This window comes from Eleutherodactylus coqui, chromosome 6, assembly GCF_035609145.1.
Source record: "Eleutherodactylus coqui strain aEleCoq1 chromosome 6, aEleCoq1.hap1, whole genome shotgun sequence".
NCBI lineage: Eukaryota > Metazoa > Chordata > Amphibia > Anura > Eleutherodactylidae > Eleutherodactylus > Eleutherodactylus coqui.
The window spans coordinates 161,379,485-161,400,604 of NC_089842.1; positions in this window are offsets into that span (position 1 = coordinate 161,379,485).

Genomic DNA, 21,120 nt, shown 5'->3' on the forward strand with positions numbered 1-21,120 from the left:
TTTTGTGGTCACTGATGACTAAATAATCAACACAGTTTTAGTCCAAAGACTTTCTCAAAGGTTAGTACCTCTTTAAGAGTATCACTTTAAACCCCATTCCCAGAGCAGTACTCTGGTCAGTACTTTGTATCAGTATGTGTAAGCCAAAATCAGGAGTGGATCCAAAACACATAAGAGGTATGAATCTTTTCATTATATTTTTTCTCTGTGTATTTTTCTCTTCTAGTCTTTGCTTGCAAATGCTGATGCAAAATACTTGCGTGTGAATGAAGCCTAACTTGAAATGACAACACACCAAATCAACTTGTACAGTGTTACTTTAAATACCATTCAGTCATTCTGACAATTGGATGCCTCATGGTTTCCACTTGCAAGTGTAAGAAATAAAATGGCATGGGGATTTGGAAATGAAGCATTCAGTCTTAACACGGCTCATTTCAATGCAGTGGCACCAGAAAATTATGTAAATTATATAATTGTGTTAAAAATGGCATTATGGAATTGATAAATATGCCCCATTGTAACAGTATGGATTTTAGATCAGATACACTGAACATTGGGACAGATGAACTGGCCAGTTAATTGGATGATTCGTTCTATCATGTTTCATACCAATTGCTTTTATAACATACAGATAAGCATAATGATTAATGACTGTCTTCTGCGTTTGAACTGTTAATAATTATGGTTCCATCTACGGCCAGCTTTAGAAAAACGAGACTCAGTCATTATATTTTGTAAAAAAAAAAAATAAAGTGTTGAGCTTCTGTTAAAAATCATGACAAAAATACCCCTAAACACCAAAAAACCCCACAAACTGAGTGTCAAATGTATCACCAATCACCATACATTGAACATTAATGGACCACTTATGAGCTGGGGCGAGGCACTTATTGGATCACTGACCATTTAGCATCTGGACACTGACTGACCTAGTGACCAGCAATAATATAACATCAAATTAACCACTCACCAGCAGGCAACAGTTACACTATTGGACCACTAACTAACTGGTAAATGCACACTGGTTGACCGACTAACACTGATTATTTGAATGACCACCAGGTATCTGGACATTGACTGAACCAGTGACTTCCAAGAGCAAGAAGTCAAATGTACTGGTGGCCAAATATTCCTTAGATCACTGACTATTTGGTATCTTGACACTGGCTGACCCAATGACCAGCAGAAATAGAAAATGAACCACTGACCAGCAGGCAACAAACACATGTTGGACCACTGATCATCTGATATGTGGACACTGACTAAACTGGCTACAAGAACAAATAGGATGCCAAATGTTCAGTACTACTCACCATCACACATTAAACATTGAAAGAGTGAATACCTTTTACTTAAGCATTAAAGCGGTTGTCCAGGACTTTACTATTGAGGACCGATTCTCAGGATACCAATCCAGGCCACTGCACTACAGACAGAGCTGTCTGCAATGACAGCTGGTCCAACACCAGCTTATCCTGAAGGGTGGACACTTACCAATCAACTATTGATTACCTATTTTTAGGACACCTTTAAATGAATGACTCACCACCAGAAACAGTGTCAAATTGATCACTCAGGCTGCATTCAGACGAACGTATATCGGCTCGGTTTTCACGCTGAGCCGATATACGTCGCCCTCATGTGCAGGGAGGGGGAGGATGGAAGAGCCAGGAGCAGGAACTGAGCTCCCGCCCCCTCTCTGCCTCCTCTCCACCCCTCTGCACTATTTGCAATGGGGAGAGGCGGAACGGGGGCGGGGCTAATTCTCGCCATTTCCTGCTCCTGGCTCTTTCATCCTCTCCCCCCTGCACACGAGGACAACGTATATCGGCTCGGCGTGAAAACCGAGCCGATATACGTTCGTCTGAATGCAGCCTCACTAAGAGAGCAGTGGGCAAACACTTATTGGACTATTAACCATTTTGTACCTGAACAGTGACAATTAGGAATACAATGTACCACTAACCATTATGAGACAAACAGTCGTTCCAGTGATCACATGATACTGATTCAACTAGTCACCAAGGAAGGCAGCTAAGTGCACCACTGGCCAACTACTCAATAAATCACTGATCATGTGATATCTGGACATTAACTAATTAGCAGAACTAGGATGCCAGATGTACCACTGACCACCATGGGCCAAGCAGTAGTTAATCTGCTGACCACTTGGGCAACCTAAGAGTGGCCTAGTAACTGTTGTAGGAAAAATCAATTGTTTTCACCAGACTTCACCGTACTGCTCTAAATTAATTATAATGAGAAGTAGCATGCATGCAAGGTCACCGAGTCTGACACCATGTTGGTCAACCATCAGTACACTTCTGGTTTATTCTTTACATCATGGTACATGCCCCCTTGAACCATAAAAACTCATGATTGGCTTAGTATGTAATGACTCTAATGATTAACATATGTTAACGTCTTAAGGTGTATGTTGCTACTAAACGTAATTTCCAGTAACCAAAAAAAGAATAGACTTTATCAATATCCCTGCCTGGACCAAGGAATCCAAGGGAGGAGGTAAGGAGCAACTCCCCCTTATGAGCGGTGGGCATCCCAGGTCTTTCTTGTGAGAAACATATCTGGAGAACTGTGTGTGGGATATACCACACTAGAATCCAAAACACACCAGTGTACAATATTGAACCAGTTAACCATTTTACTAATATATATATATATATATATATATATATATATATATATATATATATGTGTGTGTGTGTGTGTGTGTGTGTGTGTGTTTATGTATTAGCCTAGACTGATGAAAGAAACATATGACAAGATATATATATATATATCATAGAATAGATATATTATTACTATAACATAACTTTTCATATAGCTTTGATTAAAAATATATTACCGAATTGTGTATACAGCTCCTATACAGACCAATGTGTCTCCATAGCTCTAGAATACAAACAAACTCCATGTAAATGTTTATTACTCTTTCTACACCTACTCCTAATGAATGTAAGTTATCAAGAAAAGGGATCAAAGAGAGGATTTATTTGTAATTAGCAATCATTGAGATACATACCGGTAGGTCTGCACAGGAGCTGCATACACAAAAATATAGGCAATTTTTAATCAAGACGGTTTGTAAAATTGTTTTATTTTTTATTTTAAATGCATTGGAGAATTAAAAAGGCTGCAAAAATGATTTAAAATCTTTAAAACCTTACATTGGCTGAAATTGAAGCAGCATGTCAGCAGAAATTCACCATACTGACAGGTTCCCTTTAATGACTCTTGGTAGCTGCAGTAAATGTACCACTTTCTTTAAATCAGGACAAAGCAGAAAAATAACATTGTTCCATGGAAAGCTTATAGAATTTATGTCAACTTTCACAGTGTCAACCATAGCTGTGACAATCTTTGCACACATGCTGGGGGCTGCCCGCTAACCCTGTCCATGCTGCTATTCTTTGATCTATGGCATGCATAATAATTAAACTATTTTAAGTATTTTAATTGTAAAATCTGTGGTTGCCGGCAAGGTTATGTCTATTGTAATAGCAAGACTGAAAAGTTATATAGATTTTTTTGCATGTGATTATTTTTCACGTTTTCGTGTCATACTTGATTTGAGAATCAGATGGACATCTTCATCAAGGGGAAATAGATTTGCAGAGACTGCAAACAAGACCTATAAATTGTAATAACACTTAAAAGAGATAATTACATCTATGACTCGTCAGCTAAGCTACCTACGAAATCTGAAAAGGTCAAATAAATTAATGTCTTATTGCCATTTACATCCTGCCAATTAGAATATAAATAAGAGATTACTCAGTAATTCTATTTGTTGAGCGCGTAATAAATCAAAAATAGTAAAAATCTATATACAGGGGGATTCAAAAGTCAGGGCCAGCCAAAATATCTTCTGAAAAAGAAACAGATACGAGCTCATACAAGCAGGAAAATTTATCAAACACTTAGATGGGTGGAGGGGAAACTTTGTGGTGCCCGTCTTAGTGGCAGCCAACTTGAATTAAGCCCAATAAGCTTCAATGGAAAAGAGGCCATGGGATTCGTGAATTACATCTGGATTGAAAAAATGCAGTCATTTTTTCAATAATTGCAACCAATTTCAACTTATGGATGGTGTCATGTTTAATATTAATAAAGTGTGTCTCAGAGTGCTAAGGCAGCAGAATGGAGTCCTAAGCTCTCACTCATGACCTGAAGGTTACGGGTTTAATCCCCGTTCGGTTCAAGCAGTTGGTTCAAGGTCGACTCAGCCTTCTATCCTTCCGAGGTTTGTAAAATGAGTACCCAGCTTGGTGGGGAGAAATAAACAAATTACTTGAAAGCGCTGCGGAATCAGTTGTTGCTACACAAATAACAATTCCCTTTTTCCCCCCTTATGTTGAATTATGTGGTATGAAAAATGCTAATTGCATGTCTTTTCAGGTAGTCAATCGGTGGCTGCATTCAGGTGGTAGGCATTCCAAAACAAAGACCAGAAGGACCACAGGGCTGCTGTGCCGTATCACCTGGGTAGAAGATGGGTAAGCACCCCTGCTTTTATTGTTTTAACAGGCATTGATTAATTTTTCACAAATTGCCTTGCACCAGGAAAACCCCGTTAACGTCCTCTCTGTGTGCATTGACTGCATTCTCTGAGAGTAGGAGCCCTGACTTCAGCATTCTATCTGCTATGTATGCCCGTCCTGTAGTTTTGGAGAAATTTACACTTTATTACTTGCAGTGCTCGCCTCGCACTATGAGAAAGGAGTAATCATATATATGAACTGCAACATTCCCCCGCCTTCTAGCCGCTGATTGACAGCTTTCTCCCTATTACTTTGCATAGGGAGAAAACTGTCAATCAGCATCTTGAGGACAGGGGAAGGCCCCAGCTTATTAATATGTTGGGCAGGCATACATAACCGAATGCTGAACTCAACATACCTGTTTCGACCTTATGCTGCCATCTTTGAGGTGAAAGATTCCCCTGAATTCTCTGTCAGACCAGCAGTCAGAGCAGAGAGGAGTTGGCGACTCAGATAGCGCACCATACATCTTCCCAGGAGCTGTCCAACTTGGAGTATAGTGTAAGAAGACTAAAAAAGCTGAATTATAGCTCAGTGATGATATGTTCGAAAATTGCTACTAAGGCTGGAAAAGCTGAGTTACAACATGATGATATGTGCTGAGGCTGCAGCTGAGACTGGAAAAGCTAGGTTATAGCACAGTGCCCCTGGCATTTCCGTAAAGCTCGACTTACCCAACGATGGCCAAAAGAGTGTCTTTTTGTTGTTGGGCCGATATATGTTGGTATGTTGCATGAAATAGCGTAGCAGACTACTCTAATCCATCCAAAGGTATATAGTGAAAAATCCATACAGTGCAGTGCACTCTATACTTTTTTTCCTTCATTGTCTCCGGTTATCATTGTTTCTGACTGTCTTGGTCATGTTTATCTAGGATATTGGGTGGGAATTATTAATTTATCTGCTCTAGTTTTTTTGGTGTTAAAAATCTGCAAGTTATGGCGCATTTCATCGTTTCATAACAATTTCTCAGTTTTCATGCCTCTCGACACTCTTGCAAAGTGGATGGGGTTAACTAGAAGAGGGTATGGTCTCTAGAGGTCTAACAGATTTAACATTAATTATGTAAGAAATTGCTTAAATTATAGGGCAACTCTACGCAAGCTCTTATAGTAGCAACCGTAGATTTGAATAAGGACATGCAAAGATGTGCCGAAGAATACATTTAATACATTTTGCTCCAGCATAGTATAGAAAAAGATTGGCATATGAAACAGCAATCTTAATACATCTCCCCCAACGAGTTTAAAAAGAAACCTTTTCTGAGAGAAGTGTCCCTTCAACAATACCCTTCACTGGAAATAAGGGGCCATAGCCTGAAAAACAGCCTCAATCAACTTTCTCTCCTCCATCAAATTTTACCGTAGGCATTAAGCATTCAGGTAGGTATCATTATCCGAGGAACCGTCAAAGACTCATCCATCAGACTGGCAGATAGTGAAGCGTGATTTATCACTCAAGAAATGTTTCCATTGCTCCAGAATCCAGCGGTGCCATGCTTTATACCCTTTCTGCTAAAGCTTGGCATTACACAAGGTATGATTGCTGATCTGCTGTTTTTTTCAGATCTTCTCCAGCACCTTAAGATGCTAATTCCACTATTTGGAAAATTGATGAATTATCAAGAACAATATGAAAGACCTAACAGATCTCATACTTCTGCAGACTTTTCCAAAACTCATGTTGTCCAACCATGATGGTGAAAGTAAACAGTAATGGGGTCACAGAAGACATATAGAAGATTATTCCAACACATAGCAGTATTTCTGTGCTATCATCATAGCAGTTATCAAACGTTCCTCCTTAAATAAAAAAGTTGATAAGACTTTTTAAACTTCATCAGGGGGTGGCCTATCCAAAGAATTTAAATTGTGACTAGAGATGAGCGAACGTACTCGTCCGAGCTTGATACTCGTTCGAGTATTAGCGTGTTCGGGATGCTCGTTACTCGTAACGAGTACCACGTGATGTTCAGGTTACTTTCGCTTTCATCTCTGAGACGTTAGCGCGCTTTTCTGGCCAATTGAAAGACAGGGAAGGCATTACAACTTCCCCCCTGCGACGTTCAAGCCCTATACCACCCCCCTGCAGTGAGTGGCTGGCGAGATCAGGTGTCACCTGAGTATATAAATCGGCCCCTCCCGCGGCTCGCCTCAGATGTGTTGTGAGATAGCTGAGGGACAGTGCTGTTGGTGCCGGAGCTGCTATAGGGAGAGTGTTAGGAGTTAGTGTAGGCTTCAAGAACCCCAACGGTCCTTCTTAGGGCCACATCTAACCGTGTGCAGTAGTGTGGAGGCTGCTTTTGCAGTGTTGCACTTTTTTTTTTTTTTGGTATATCGGCCGTGCAGAGCATTGCGCCCTGCAGTAATAGTCCAGGGACAGAAGTGTGGAGGCAGGGAGAGCGTTAGGAGTTATTGTAGGCTTCAAGAACCCCAACGGTCCTTCTTAGGGCCACATCTAACCGTGTGCAGTAGTGTGGAGGCTGCTTTTAGCAGTGTTGCACTTTTTTTTTTTTTGGTATATCGGCCGTGCAGAGCATTGCGCCCTGCAGTAATACTCCAGGGATAGAATTGTGTAGGCAGGGCCAGAAGACATATATTATAGATTGAATATACGCAGTGGTCCTTTTGAAAAAAATATTGGAAAAAAACCTATTTGGCCTGCCTGTCACTGTGCTCAGTGTTCTGGGTCCGTGTCTGCTGGTGGTAGTAGTTCTCCAAATAAATACGCAGCCAGCTAAGTGTTACAGCAGGCTTGCGCCGAATTATTTCCTGGCTCTGAAATCACCAGTCTGTTGCAGTTAATAACAGTGCAACACTGCAGTTCCGTGACACAGTCCAGGGACAGAATTGTGTAGGCAGGGCCAGAAGACATATATTATAGATTGAATATACGCAGTGGTCCTTTTGAAAAAAATATTGGAAAAAAATCTATTTGGCCTGCCTGTCACTGTGCTCAGTGTTCTGGGTCCGTGTCTGCTGGGGGTAGTAGTTCTCCAAATAAATACGCAGGCAGCTAAGTGTTACAGCAGGCGTGCGCCAAATTATTTCCTGGGGTTCCGTAAACGAAGTCAGCCTCCAACCACAGGCCAATAAGCGGCACATTTAATTACAGCATTCTGTTTCTGCACTACTGCTAATACACCATGCTGAGGGGTAGGGGTAGGCCTATAGGACGTAGACGCGGGCGAGGACGTGGAGGCCCAAGTCAGGGTGTGGGCACAGGCCGAGCCAGTGCGGTGTCCAGGGGTAGAGGCAGGGCCAGACCGAATAATCCACCAACTGGTTCCCAAAGCGCCCCCTCGCGCCATGCCACCCTGCAGAGGTCAAGGTGCTCTACGGTGTGGCAGTTTTTCGCAGAGACGCCTGACGACCGACGAACAGTGGTGTGCAACCTTTGTCGCGCCAACATCAGCTGGGGAGGCACCACCACCAGCATGCGCAGGCATATGATGGCCAAGCACCCCACAAGGTGGGACGATGCCCGTTCACCGCCTCCGGTTTGCACCACTGCCTCTCCCCCTGTGCCCCAACATGCCACTGAGATCCAACCCCCCTCTGAGGACACAGGCAGTACCGTCTCCTGGCCTGCACCCACACCCTCACCTCCGCTGTCCTCGGCCCCATCCAGCAATGTCTCTCAGCGTAGCGTCCAGACGTCGCTAGTGCCACAGTTTGAGCGCAAGCGCAAGTACGACGCCACGCACCCGCACGCTCAAGCGTTAAACGTGCACATTGCAAAATTGATCAGCCTAGAGATGCTGCCGTATAGGCTTGTGGAAACTGAGGCTTTCAAAAGCATGATGGCGGCGGCGGCCCCGCGCTACTCGGTTCCCAGTCGCCACTACTTTTCCCGATGTGCCATCCCAGGCCTGCATGACCACGTCTCCCGCAACATTGTACGCGCCCTCACCAATGCGGTTACTGCCAAGGTCCACTTAACAACAGACACGTGGACAAGCACAGGCGGGCAGGGCCACTATATCTCCCTGACGGCACATTGGGTGAATTTAGTGGAGGCTGGGACAGAGTCAGAGCCTGGGACCGCTCACGTCCTACCCACCCCCCGAATTGCGTGCCCCAGCTCGGTGGTGGTATCTGCGGGGGTGTATGCTTCCTCCACTAAACCACCCTCCTCCTCCGCCTACGCAACCTCTGTCTCGCAATCAAGATGTGTCAGCAGCAGCACGTCGCCAGCAGTCGGTGTCACGCGGCGTGGCAGCACAGCGGTGGGCAAGCGTCAGCAGGCTGTGCTGAAACTACTCAGCTTAGGAGAGAAGAGCCACACGGCCCACGAACTGCTGCAGGGTCTGACAGAGCAGACCAACCGCTGGCTTGCGCCGCTGAGCCTCCAACCGGGCATGGTCGTGTGTGACAACGGCCGTAACCTGGTGGCGGCTCTGCAGCTTGGCAGCCTCACGCACGTGCCATGACTGGCCCATGTCTTTAATTTGGTGGTTCAGCGCTTTCTGAAAAGCTACCCCCACTTGTCATACCTGCTCGGAAAGGTGCGCCAGCTCTGCGCACATTTCCGCAAATCCCACACGCACGCTGCCACCCTGCGGACCCTGCAACATCGGTTTAATCTGCCAGTGCACCGACTGCTGTGCGACGTGCCCACACAGTGGAACTCTACGCTCCACATGTTGGCCAGACTCTATGAGCAGCGTAGAGCTATAGTGGAATACCAACTCCAACTTGCGCGGCGCAGTGGGAGTCAGCCTCCTCAATTATTTACAGAAGAGTGGGCCTGGTTGGCAGCCATCTGCCAGGTCCTTGGAAAATTTGAGGAGTCTACCCAGATGGTGAGCGGGGATGCTGCAATCATTAGCGTCACCATTCCTCTGCTATGCCTCTTGAGAAGTTCCCTGCAAAGCATAAAGGCAGACGCTTTGGAATCAGAAACGGAGGCGGGGGAAGACAGTATGTCGCTGGATAGTCAGAGCAACCTCATGTCTATATCTCAGCGCGTTGAGGAGGAGGGGGAGGAGCATGAGGAGGAGGGGGAAGAGACACCTTGGCCCACTGCTGAGGGGACAGATGCTGCTTGCCTGTCATCCTTTCAGCGTGTATGGCAAGAGCAGGAGGAGGAGGAGGAGGGGGAAGAGACAGCTTGGCCCACTGCTGAGGGTACAGATGCAGCTTGCCTGTCATCCTTTCAGCGTGTATGGCCACAGGAGGAGGAGGAGGATCCTGAAAGTGATCTTCCGAGTGAGGACAGCCATGTGTTGCGTACAGGTACCCTGGCACACATGGCTGACTTCATGTTAGGATGCCTTTCTTGTGAACCGCGCGTTACACGCATTCTGGCCACTACGGATTATTGGGTGTACACACTGCTCGATCCACGGTATAAGGAGAGCCTTTGCACTCTCATTCCCGAAGAGGAAAGGGGTTCGAGAATGATGCTATACCACAGGGCGCTGGTGGACAAACTGATGGTAAACTTTCCATCCGACAGCGCTAGTGGCCGAAGGCGCATTTCCGCGGCCCAGGTAACAGGGGAGGCGCAGAGATCAGGCAGCATGTACAGCGCAGGCAGGGGAACACTCTCTAAGGCCTTTGACAGCTTTATGGGCCTGGCCAGCTTTATGGCTCCCCAGCAAGACTGTGTCACCGCTCCCCAGTCAAGGCTGAGTTGGCGAGAGCACTGTAAAAAGATGGTGAGGGAGTACGTAGCCGATTGCAGCACCGTCCTCGGTGACGCCTCTGCCCCCTACAACTACTGGGTGTTGAAGCTGGACACGTGGCCTGAACTCGCGCTGTATGCCCTGGAGGTGCTTGCTTGTCCTGCGGCTAGCGTCTTGTCAGAGAGTGTGTTTAGTGTGGCTGGGGGAATCATCACGGATAAGCGCACCCACCTGTCAACCGACAGTGCCGACAGGCTTACACTCATCAACATGAACAAAGCCTGGATTTCACCAGACTTCTCTTCTCCACCAGCGGACAGCAGCGATACCTAAGCAATACGTAGGCTGCACCCGCGGATGGAAGCATCGTTCTCTATCACCATCCAAAACAGGGACCTTTTTGCTTCATCAATCTCTGTATAATATTCATCCTCCTACTCCTGCTCCTCCTCCTGAAACCTGACGTAATCACGCCGAACGTGCAATTTTTCTTAGGCCCACAAGGCTCAGTCATATAATTTTTGTAAACAATTTTTATACGTTTCAATGCTCATTAAAGCGTTGAAACTTTCACCTCAACCAATTTTTATTTTAACTGGGCTGCCTCCAGGCCTAGTTACCAATTAAGCCACATTAACCAAAGCCATTAATGGGTTTCACCTGCCCTCTCGGTTGGGCATGGGCAATTTTTCTCAGGTACATTAGTACTGTTGGTACACCAATTTTTGTGGGCCCTCGCCTACAGTGTAATCCAATAAATTTTTGGCCCACCTGCATTACAGCTGACATAACATCAGCTGTGATGGGCAATGCAATGGGATATATTTATGTACCGCCGGTGGGTTCCAGGGAGCCACCCATGCTGTGGGTCCACAGGGAGTTGTAACTACATGTGTCCACTTCTAAAGAACCCCAGTCTGACTGGGGCATGCAGTGTGGGCCGAAGCCCACCTGCATTAAACATGACATTACTACCTCAGCTGTGATGGGCAATGCAATGGGATATTGTTATGTACCGCCGGTGGCTTCCTGGCACCCACCCATGCTGTGGGTCCACAGGGAGTTGTAAATGCATCTGTTTCCACTTCTAAAGAACCCCAGTCTGACTGGGGCATGCAGTGTGGGCCGAAGCCCACCTGCATTAAACATGACAATACTACCTCAGCTGTGATGGGCAATGCAATGGGATATTTTTATGTACCGCCGGTGGGTTCCAGGGAGCCACCCATGCTGTGGGTCCACAGGGAGTTGTAACTACATGTGTCCAGTTCTAAAGAACCCCAGTCTGACTGGGGCATGCAGTGTGGGCCGAAGCCCACCTGCATTAAACATGACATTACTACCTCAGCTGTGTTGGGCAATGCAATGGGATATATTTATGTACCGCCGGTGGCTTCCTGGCACCCACCCATGCTGTGGGTCCACAGGGAGTTGTAAATGCATCTGTTTCCACTTCTAAAGAACCCCAGTCTGACTGGGGCATGCAGTGTGGGCCGAAGCCCACCTGCATTAAGCACAACATTACATCAGCTGTGATGGGCACTGCAATGGGATATATTTATGTACCGCCGGTGGGTTCCAGGGAGCCACCCATGCTGTGGGTCCACAGGGAGTTGTAAATGCATCTGTTTCCACTTCTAAAGAACCCCAGTCTGACTGGGGCATGCAGTGTGGGCCGAAGCCCACCTGCATTAAACATGACATTACTACCTCAGCTGTGTTGGGCAATGCAATGGGATATATTTATGTACCGCCGGTGGCTTCCTGGCACCCACCCATGCTGTGGGTCCACAGGGAGTTGTAAATGCATCTGTTTCCACTTCTAAAGAACCCCAGTCTGACTGGGGCATGCAGTGTGGGCCGAAGCCCACCTGCATTAAACATGACAATACTACCTCAGCTGTGATGGGCAATGCAATGGGATATTTTTATGTACCGCCGGTGGGTTCCAGGGAGCCACCCATGCTGTGGGTCCACAGGGAGTTGTAAATGCATCTGTTTCCACTTCTAAAGAACCCCAGTCTGACTGGGGCATGCAGTGTGGGCCGAAGCCCACCTGCATTAAACATGACATTACTACCTCAGCTGTGTTGGGCAATGCAATGGGATATATTTATGTACCGCCGGTGGCTTCCTGGCACCCACCCATGCTGTGGGTCCACAGGGAGTTGTAAATGCATCTGTTTCCACTTCTAAAGAACCCCAGTCTGACTGGGGCATGCAGTGTGGGCCGAAGCCCACCTGCATTAAGCACAACATTACATCAGCTGTGATGGGCACTGCAATGGGATATATTTATGTACCGCCGGTGGGTTCCAGGGAGCCACCCATGCTGTGGGTGCACACGGAATTCCCATTGCGGAGTTGTACCTGCCTGTGACTATATATAAAAAAACCCGGTCTGACTGGGGCATGCAGACACCTTGACAGAATGAATAGTGTGTGGCACATAGGTTCCCCATTGCTATGCCCACGTGTGCAGCTCCAGATGGAGGTGGCACAGGATTGGATTTCTCATTGCTTCTGTACAGCATTGTGGGCTATCGCCCCGCCCCTTTTAAAGAGGGTCGCTGCCTAGCCGTGCCAACCCTCTGCAGTGTGTGCCTGCTTTTCCTGTGGCAGACGCACTTATAAATAGACATGAGGGTTGCGTGGCATGAGGGCAGCTGAAGGCTGGGCAGGGACAGTTTGGTGTGCGCTGTGGACACTGGGTCGTGGGGGGGGGGGATTTGGCAGCATGTAACCCAGGAGAAGTGGCAGCGGAGTGTCATGCAGGCAGTGATTGTGCTTTGTTGGAGGTAGTGTGGTGCTTAGCTAAGGTATGCAGTGCTAATGAGGGCTTTTCAGATGTAAAAGTTGTTGGGGGGGGCCCACTCTTGCTGCTATTGTGGCTTAATAGTGGGACCTGGGAACTTGAGATGCAGCCCAACATGTAGCCCCTCGCCTGCCCTATCCGTTTCTGGGTCGTTCCCATCACTTTCTTGAATTGCCCCGATTTTCACAAATTAAAACCTTAGCGAGCATCGGCGATATACAAAAGTGCTCAAGTCGCCCATTGACTTCAGTGGGGTTCGTTATTCGAAACGAACCCTCGAGCATCGCGAAAATTTCATCCCGAGTATCGAGCACCCGAGCATTTTGGTGCTCGCTCATCTCTAGTTTTCACCATATTTTTCTTGTCCAAGAATGTAGCATTAAATCGTCAATTAAAGAGCTGACTAGTGTTAGAGAAAAACAGAAGCAGCACAACTATGGGTATAGTATGTTTAAATTAGTTTTTCCAGCACCTATTTAGCAGGGATAACACTTATGGGGGTCCAAACTGTTGACAGGTACCCTTAAAGGGCTGTCATTTATTTAAGGCAGACAGTCCTTATATAGTTAAAATAAATACTTTGACAACATAGTTATTTTGATCTACTTCTGAAAATGATCATCTGAAGTCAAGAGAAACTTAAAAGAGAATTTAAGGTTTGATGTTATTAGAATGATCAATATTGCTTTTTCTTTTTTTTGTGCTGTTTGGAGGAATAAAAAAATGTGTGTTATATCCCTGCGGTGCACGCTTACTAGTAGACTGCCTACAATTCTGGGTGAATATTGATTTTTCCTTTAGAGCAAAATAAAGCTTATTAATTAATAAAACTGATGGACAGTATGGTGGATACCTTAGTTATAGATATCCATTTATCTCTTGTATGTAATGCACTTAAAGGGGTTGTCTGGGATCATAAAAAGTGACAGTTTTTGTATCAGAAACAGAATCTCTCTTGTATATGGGTTGTGTGTGAACAGCCAAATTCAATGAAAGGGGATGAACTGCATTACTAGCCTATGGACAAAAATAGCGTTGTTTCTGGGGGAAAAACGAGCCCTTTCTTTTTTCATTTTACTTTAATGTATGTCTTTGATATAGAAGCAAAGAGAACATTTATCAAGTGCACCTTAGTTTATTTCCATGTCATATGGATGGGAAAAAACATCTCTTCTAATAAAGTCAACATCCTATTATTATGTAGGCTCCGCTCATTCTGCCTAAACAGCTCTGACGTGAGCAGGAATGCACTCCACTAGACCTCTGCAGTTTTCATTTGGTAGCTGGCATCAAGATGTTAGCAACAGATTCTTTAAGTCGTGTAAATTGCAAGGTGGGACCTCCATTTGGGTGGAATTCATTTTCCAGTACATCCGACCTGATGCTCAAACAGATTGAGATCTGAGGAATTTGGTGATCAAGTCGTCACCTTGAACTGTTTTTGATGTTCCTCAGACCGTTCCTGAGCAATTTTTGCAATGTGTCAGGTCACATTATCCTGCTGAAGGAGGCCACTTTAGTTTAGGTAGGTGATACATGTGAAATGCGAAAATAAAGTCCATAAGAATGCCAGAGCCCAAGGTATCCCAGCAGAACATTGCCAATAGCATCACAATGACTCCGGCTTGTCTCCTTCGTATAGTACATCATGGTGCCATTTATTTTCCGGGTAGTAATGCAAACTCACTTAGCCATTTACCTGATGTAAAAGAAAATGTGATTCATCAGACTAGACCATCTCATTCTATCACTCCACAGTCCAGTTCTGATGCTCATGTGCTCATTGTAGATGCTTTTGGCAGTAGTCCAGAGTCAGTGTGAGCGCTATGACCGGTCTACAGCTATGTAGTCCCACATGCAGTAAGCATGTCTTTTTCACTTTTCTGTCATAGCCAGCAGTAATTTTTTTCAGCAATTTGTGCTATAGTATATCTTCTGTTTGATTAGACCAGATGGACTAACCTTTAAATAAACAATAGGCAGCTTTTATGGAGTCGGGTAGGAGAAGATGGTAATTTGTTGTGACGCCAGTCCATATATGGGTAGGGACCCATTCTGGACAAAAACAATAAATATAAAAATTGGAGAAATAAACAATGAATGTGGGTAGTAGTCCTTGTCCCTGAATTGTTAGTGTGGTACCTCAGTGCAGTATATTGGTGATGGGAAGAGACTTCAGTCCACAGACTGTAGATGGTAAAAACAACTTTGAACTGTTTATTTGCCACGTGAGAGAGATAACTTGATGTTCCAATAACATTGCATTGAATTTACTTGAGTAGATGACACTTTAAGGCACATTCAATAGACATTAAGTAGACCCGAACCTTCTTCAGGAACCTGACATTAAAGACTTTACATTTGGGGACTTTCCAGCTTTTCTTCCTGGCTTTGACTATCCCTTTCTGAGTTGCTCTCCTCTTCTCGCTTTCTCTCTCTTTCTCTATCTCTTTCCTTCCTCCTCTGTTCTTTCTAACAATTCCAGCTGTGTTAGTACTCACACTTTTGATGTTGCTTCCTACCATACTGTGTTAGGTCTGCAGGGTGCACCAAAGCTCCATGCCTCAGCATGGATGCAAGATGGTATTGCATCCAAACAGGACGCGCTGGCTGGAACACCAAAGGGACAGTGAACTGTGTAGTAGACTCACAGGCAGACATAACATAAAGACTAATAAACGACCGAAACGCTCACCTTGCCTACATAACCAGACGGAAAAGCTATCACATGTACAAGGTATTGGTTCAAGGGTCCTCGTTGTCTTGTGGGTGCCTACTCCAAGGAGACAACATCCACAAGAACCCTGCCTTCCAGCAGGGTGATCGTTTCGATAAGGATGGCTCCGCACTGGAAGCTATGGACCTAAGTCACCCAAAGATGGTAAATGATCCACAGCAGAACAGGACACAGCTCACACCAACACACTAGGGATAGCATGCAACACAGAACAGGACTGTTCATACCTAATTTCTGGCCACCTGCACAGATTTACAAGATACGTCGCTGTTCACACACATATACACTGAACATGCTTGTTCACACCTGATCCCTGGCTACCTGCACAGACACTGAACATGACACAGTTCACACCTATACACACACACATAACACATAAAAGGGCATGCAAGAAAACCCTGCTAGAGTGCTCCTGGAAACCTGTAGAACAACAGATTCCAGCAGCACAAATCTGACACACTGGCTCTGGTAGATGTTCTCCTTATTCCTCCACGGTCTCTATCTCCCGAAGATCTTCACTCCATTAACTCCAGGAATAGACTGAATAACCCCGTCCACTCTCTACCTTTTATACCTTTCTTCTCCAGCAATCCTGAGCTAGGGGAAATCTCTCTATCCAATCTCAGGCCAGTTAGGGGTGACTGGCAGGTGTTAGAGCAGGCTAGGGTGTATTCTGCAAAGTCATACAGCGTTAGGTAGTAGAAACACCAGAGGTTAACCCTTTACAGACTACTTAAAGACATATACACATCATTTCACACATTTACAAATATATACCGTATATACCGGCGTATAAGATGACTTTTGAACCCCCAAAAATCTGCTCTGAAGTCGGGGGTCGTCTTATACGCCGGTAATACAAAAAAAAGAAAGTGTCAAAAAAAAAAAATCATTACTCACCTCCCCCGGCGTTCTGCGGCGCTGCTGCAGGCTGTCACTCCCTCCTGGTCCCCGGCAGAGCATTGCTTTCTGAATGCGGGGGTTGAAATCCCCGTCTCCAGAAAGCTAATACTGTGATTGGCTAACACACGCCGTCAGCCAATCACAGCCATTCAATGACATCATTGAATGGCTGTGATTGGCTGAAGGCGCACGTGTGTTAGCCAATCACAGCCATTCAATGATGTCATTGAATGGCTGTGATTGGCTGAAGGCATGTGTGTTTTAGCCAATCACAGATTTCAATGATGTCATTGAACGGCTGTGATTGGCTGACGGCGTGTGTTAGCTAATCACAGTATTAGCTTTCTGAAGGCGGGGATTTCAATCCCCGCGTCCAGAAAGCAATGCTCTGCCGGGGACCAGGAGGGAGCGACATCCTGCAGCAGCGCCGCAGAACGCCGGGGGAGGTGAGTAATGATTTTTTTTTTGCTCCGCTGTATTCCCGGCGTATAAGGTGACAGTTGGGGGGTCGTCTTATACGCCCCGTCGCCTTATACGCCGGAATATACGGTGTATATATACACACACACACTTACATTAAGTAACAATAGCAGTGCTGGGGTACTACAATAATCACTGCATACTATGAACACCCCACAAGATCTGTCATTTCAGAGATGCTCTGTCCCAGTTCTCTAGCCATCACTAGCTGACCCTTGTCAGAGTTCCTCATATCATTACCCATTTTCCCTTCTTCCAGCATATCACTTTCAACAAAGTGATTGTTCCTTCCCTGTCTAATTTATTCAACCCCTTGAAAGGTACCATTATAAAGAGATAATTAATATTACTCACTTCACCTGTCAGTGGTTTAACCCCTTAAGGACCAGGCACTTTTTAGAGATTTTACCCATGTGGTGGTTTTACTGCCCTATTTTTTTTACTGCGTTTTTTTCTGTAACATATAGGGGTATATTCTTAATATCTTTTTTACTGACTTTTTTCCCATGTTTTAGTTTTATTGGAGGTAAAAAGCTAAAAAAATGATTTTTTTAAAAATAAATTATGAGAATGGGTTCCTCATTTTGGTTTGGACATTTTGATATATAATATGTATGGTTTGGGATTAAAGGGTGCATATGGTGACGGTTTTGGTTGGCATCTGCTTTGGGTCATTTTTAAAGATGAGCGAACACCAAAATGCTCGGGTGTTCGTTATTCGAAACGAACTTCCCGCGATGTTCGAGGGTTCGTTTCGAATAACGAACCCCATTGAAGTCAATGGGCGACCGGAGCATTTTTGTATTTCGCCGATGCTCGCTAAGGTTTTCATGTGTGAAAATCTGGGCAATTCAAGAAAGTGATGGGAACGACACAGCAACGGATAGGGCAGGCGAGGGGCTACATGTTGGGCTGCATCTCAAGTTCACAGGTCCCACTATTAAGCCACAATACCGGCAAGAGTGGGCCCGCCCCCCCCCAACAACTTTTACTTCTGAAAAGCCCTCATTAGCAATGCATACCTTAGCTAAGCACCACACTACCTCCAACAAAGCACAATCACTGCCTGCATGACACTCCGCTGCCACTTCTCCTGGGTTACATGCTGACCAACCCCCCCACACGACCCAGTGTCCACAGCGCACACCAAGTTGTCCCTGCGCAGCCTTCAGCTGCCCTCATGCCACGCCACACTCATGTCTATTTATAAGTGCGTCTGCCATGAGGAGGAACCGCAGGCACACACTGCAGAGGGTTGGCACGGCTAGGCAGCGACCCTCTTTAAAAGGGGCGGGGCGATAGCCCACAATGCTGTACAGAAGCAATGAGAAATATAATCCTGTGCCACCGCCATCAGGAGCTGCACACGTGGGCATAGCAATGGGGAACCTATGTGCCACACACTATTCATTCTGTCAAGGTGTCTGCATGCCCCAGTCAGACCGGGCTTTTTAATTCATATACACAGGCAGGTACAACCCCCTATTGTGAAGTCCCTGTGGACCGACAGCATGGGTGGCTCCCTGGAACCCACCGGCGGTACATAAAAATATCCCATTGCATTGCCCAACACAGCTGAGGTAGTAATGTCGTGCTTAATGCAGGTGGGCTTCGGCCCACACTGCATGCCCCAGTCAGACTGGGGTTCTTTACAAGTGGAAACAGATGCATTTACAACTCCCTGTGGACCCACAGCATGGGTGGGTGCCAGGAAGCCACCGGCGGTACATAAAAATATCCCATTGCATTGCCCAACACAGCTGAGGTCGTAATGTCGTGCTTAATGCAGGTGGGCTTCGGCCCACACTGCATGCCCCAGTCTGACTGGGGTTCTTTAGATGTGCTTTCAGATGCATTTATAATTCTCTGTGGACCCACAGCATGGGTGGCTCCCTGGAACCCACCGGCGGTACATAAAAATATCCCATTGCATTGCCCAACACAGCTGAGGTAACGTCAGCTGTAATGCAGGTGGGCTAAAAATTAATTTGATTACACTGTAGGCGAGGGCCCACAAAAATTGCTGTATCAACAGTACTAATGTACATCCAAAAAATTGGCCATGGCCAGCCAAGAGGGCAGGTGAAACCCATTAATCGCTTTGGTTAATGTGGCTTAAGTGGTAACTAGGCCTGGAGGCAGCCCAGTTTAACGAAAAATTGGTTCAAGTTAAAGTTCCAACGCTTTTAAGCGCATTGAAACTTTTAAAAATTGTTCAGAAAAATTATTTGAGTGAGCCTTGTGGCCCTAAGAAAAATTGCCCGTTCAGCGTGATTACGTGAGGTTTCAGGAGGAGGAGCAGGAGGAGGAATATTAGACACAGATTGATGCAGCAGAAATGTCCCCGTTTTGGATGGTGAGAGAGAACGTAGCTTCCATCCGCGGGTGCAGCCTACGTATTGCTTACGTATCGCTGCTGTCCGCTGGTGGAGAAGAGAAGTCTGGGGAAATCCAGGCTTTGTTCATCTTGATGAGTGTTAGCCTGTCGGCACTGTCGGTTGACAAGCGGGTACGCTTATCTGTGATGATTCCCCCAGCCGCACTAAACACCCTTTCCGACAAGACGCTAGCCGCAGGACAAGCAAGCACCTCCAGGGCATACAGCGCTAGTTCAGGCCACGTGTCCAGCTTCGACACCCAGTAGTTGTAGGTGGCAGAGGTGTCACGGAGGACGGTCGTGCGATCGGCTACGTACTCCCTCACCATCCTTTTACAGTGCTCCCGCCGACTCAGCCTTGACTGGGGAGCGGTGACACAGTCTTGGTGGGGAGCCATAAAGCTGTCCAGGCCCTTAAAGGGGTTCTGACATGAAAAAAAAAAAATTGTACTCACCTTGCCTGGCCTGGCCCGATCGCCAGGCATGTCCCCTCCAGCCGGCATCTTCTTCTGTGCCTTTAAAGCAGAGCAGGAGTGGTCAAAAAGCCCGCTTCCTGCTCTGGTCCGTCCGTCAGGCACTTCCGAGGTCAACGGACGGACCGCCACAGCAAGCACGTCACAAGCAGTGCTTGCTGTGGGCGGCCCGTCCGTCCTGGTTGAACTCCGGAGTGCTGAGCATGCGCAGTGGAGATGCGGCCCGTCCTGACTCCTGTCAGAGGGCACCTCTCCACTGCGCATGCGCGCGATCCCGGTGCGGCGCGGCTGCTGGAGGAAGAAGACTGCCTGCCGGGAGGCATACTAGCACTTTCTGCTTAGGTTAAGCAGCGCTGCTGATTAGAGCCACCTGATTGGCTCTTCGGCACCACGTGACTGCACAACATGCACCAATCAGGTGGCTCTAGTCAGGCTGCTTAACCCAAGCAGAAAGTGCTAATATGCTGCCGGGAGATGACCCCCCGATGTCAACAACAACAGGAGAACAGGTAAGCATAAGATTTTTATGCTTTAGCAGCCATTAACCCATGGGTTCCCTGGGTCCATTAGGCAGACCAGGGAACAATGGCTGCTAAAGCATAAAAACATTATTCATGTCAGAACCCCTTTAAAGACTGTTGCACTGCCTGGGATGTACATGCTGCTCGATCTCCGCACCTCCCCTGCTACCTTGCCCTCGGTACTGCGCCTTCTGCCACTAGCGCTGTCGGCTGGGAATTTTACCATCAGCTTGTCCGCAAGGGTCCTGTGGTATAGCAACACTCTCGAACTCCTTTCCTCTTCGGGAATGAGAGTGGGCAGGTTCTCCTTATAGCGTGGGTCGAGCAGTGTGTACACCCAGTAATCCGTTGTGGCCAGAATGCGTGCAACGCGAGGGTCACGAGAAAGGCATCCTAACATGAAGTCAGCCATGTGTGCCAGGGTACCTGTACGCAACACATGGCTGTCTTCACTAGGAAGATCACTTGCAGGATCCTCCTCCTCCTCCTCCTCCTCCTCAGGCCATACACGCTGAAAGGATGACAGGCAATCAGCCGGTGTACCGTCAGCAGCGGGCCAAGCTGTCTCTTCCCCCTCCTCCTCATCCTCCTCATGCTCCTCCTCCTCCTCCTGTACGCGC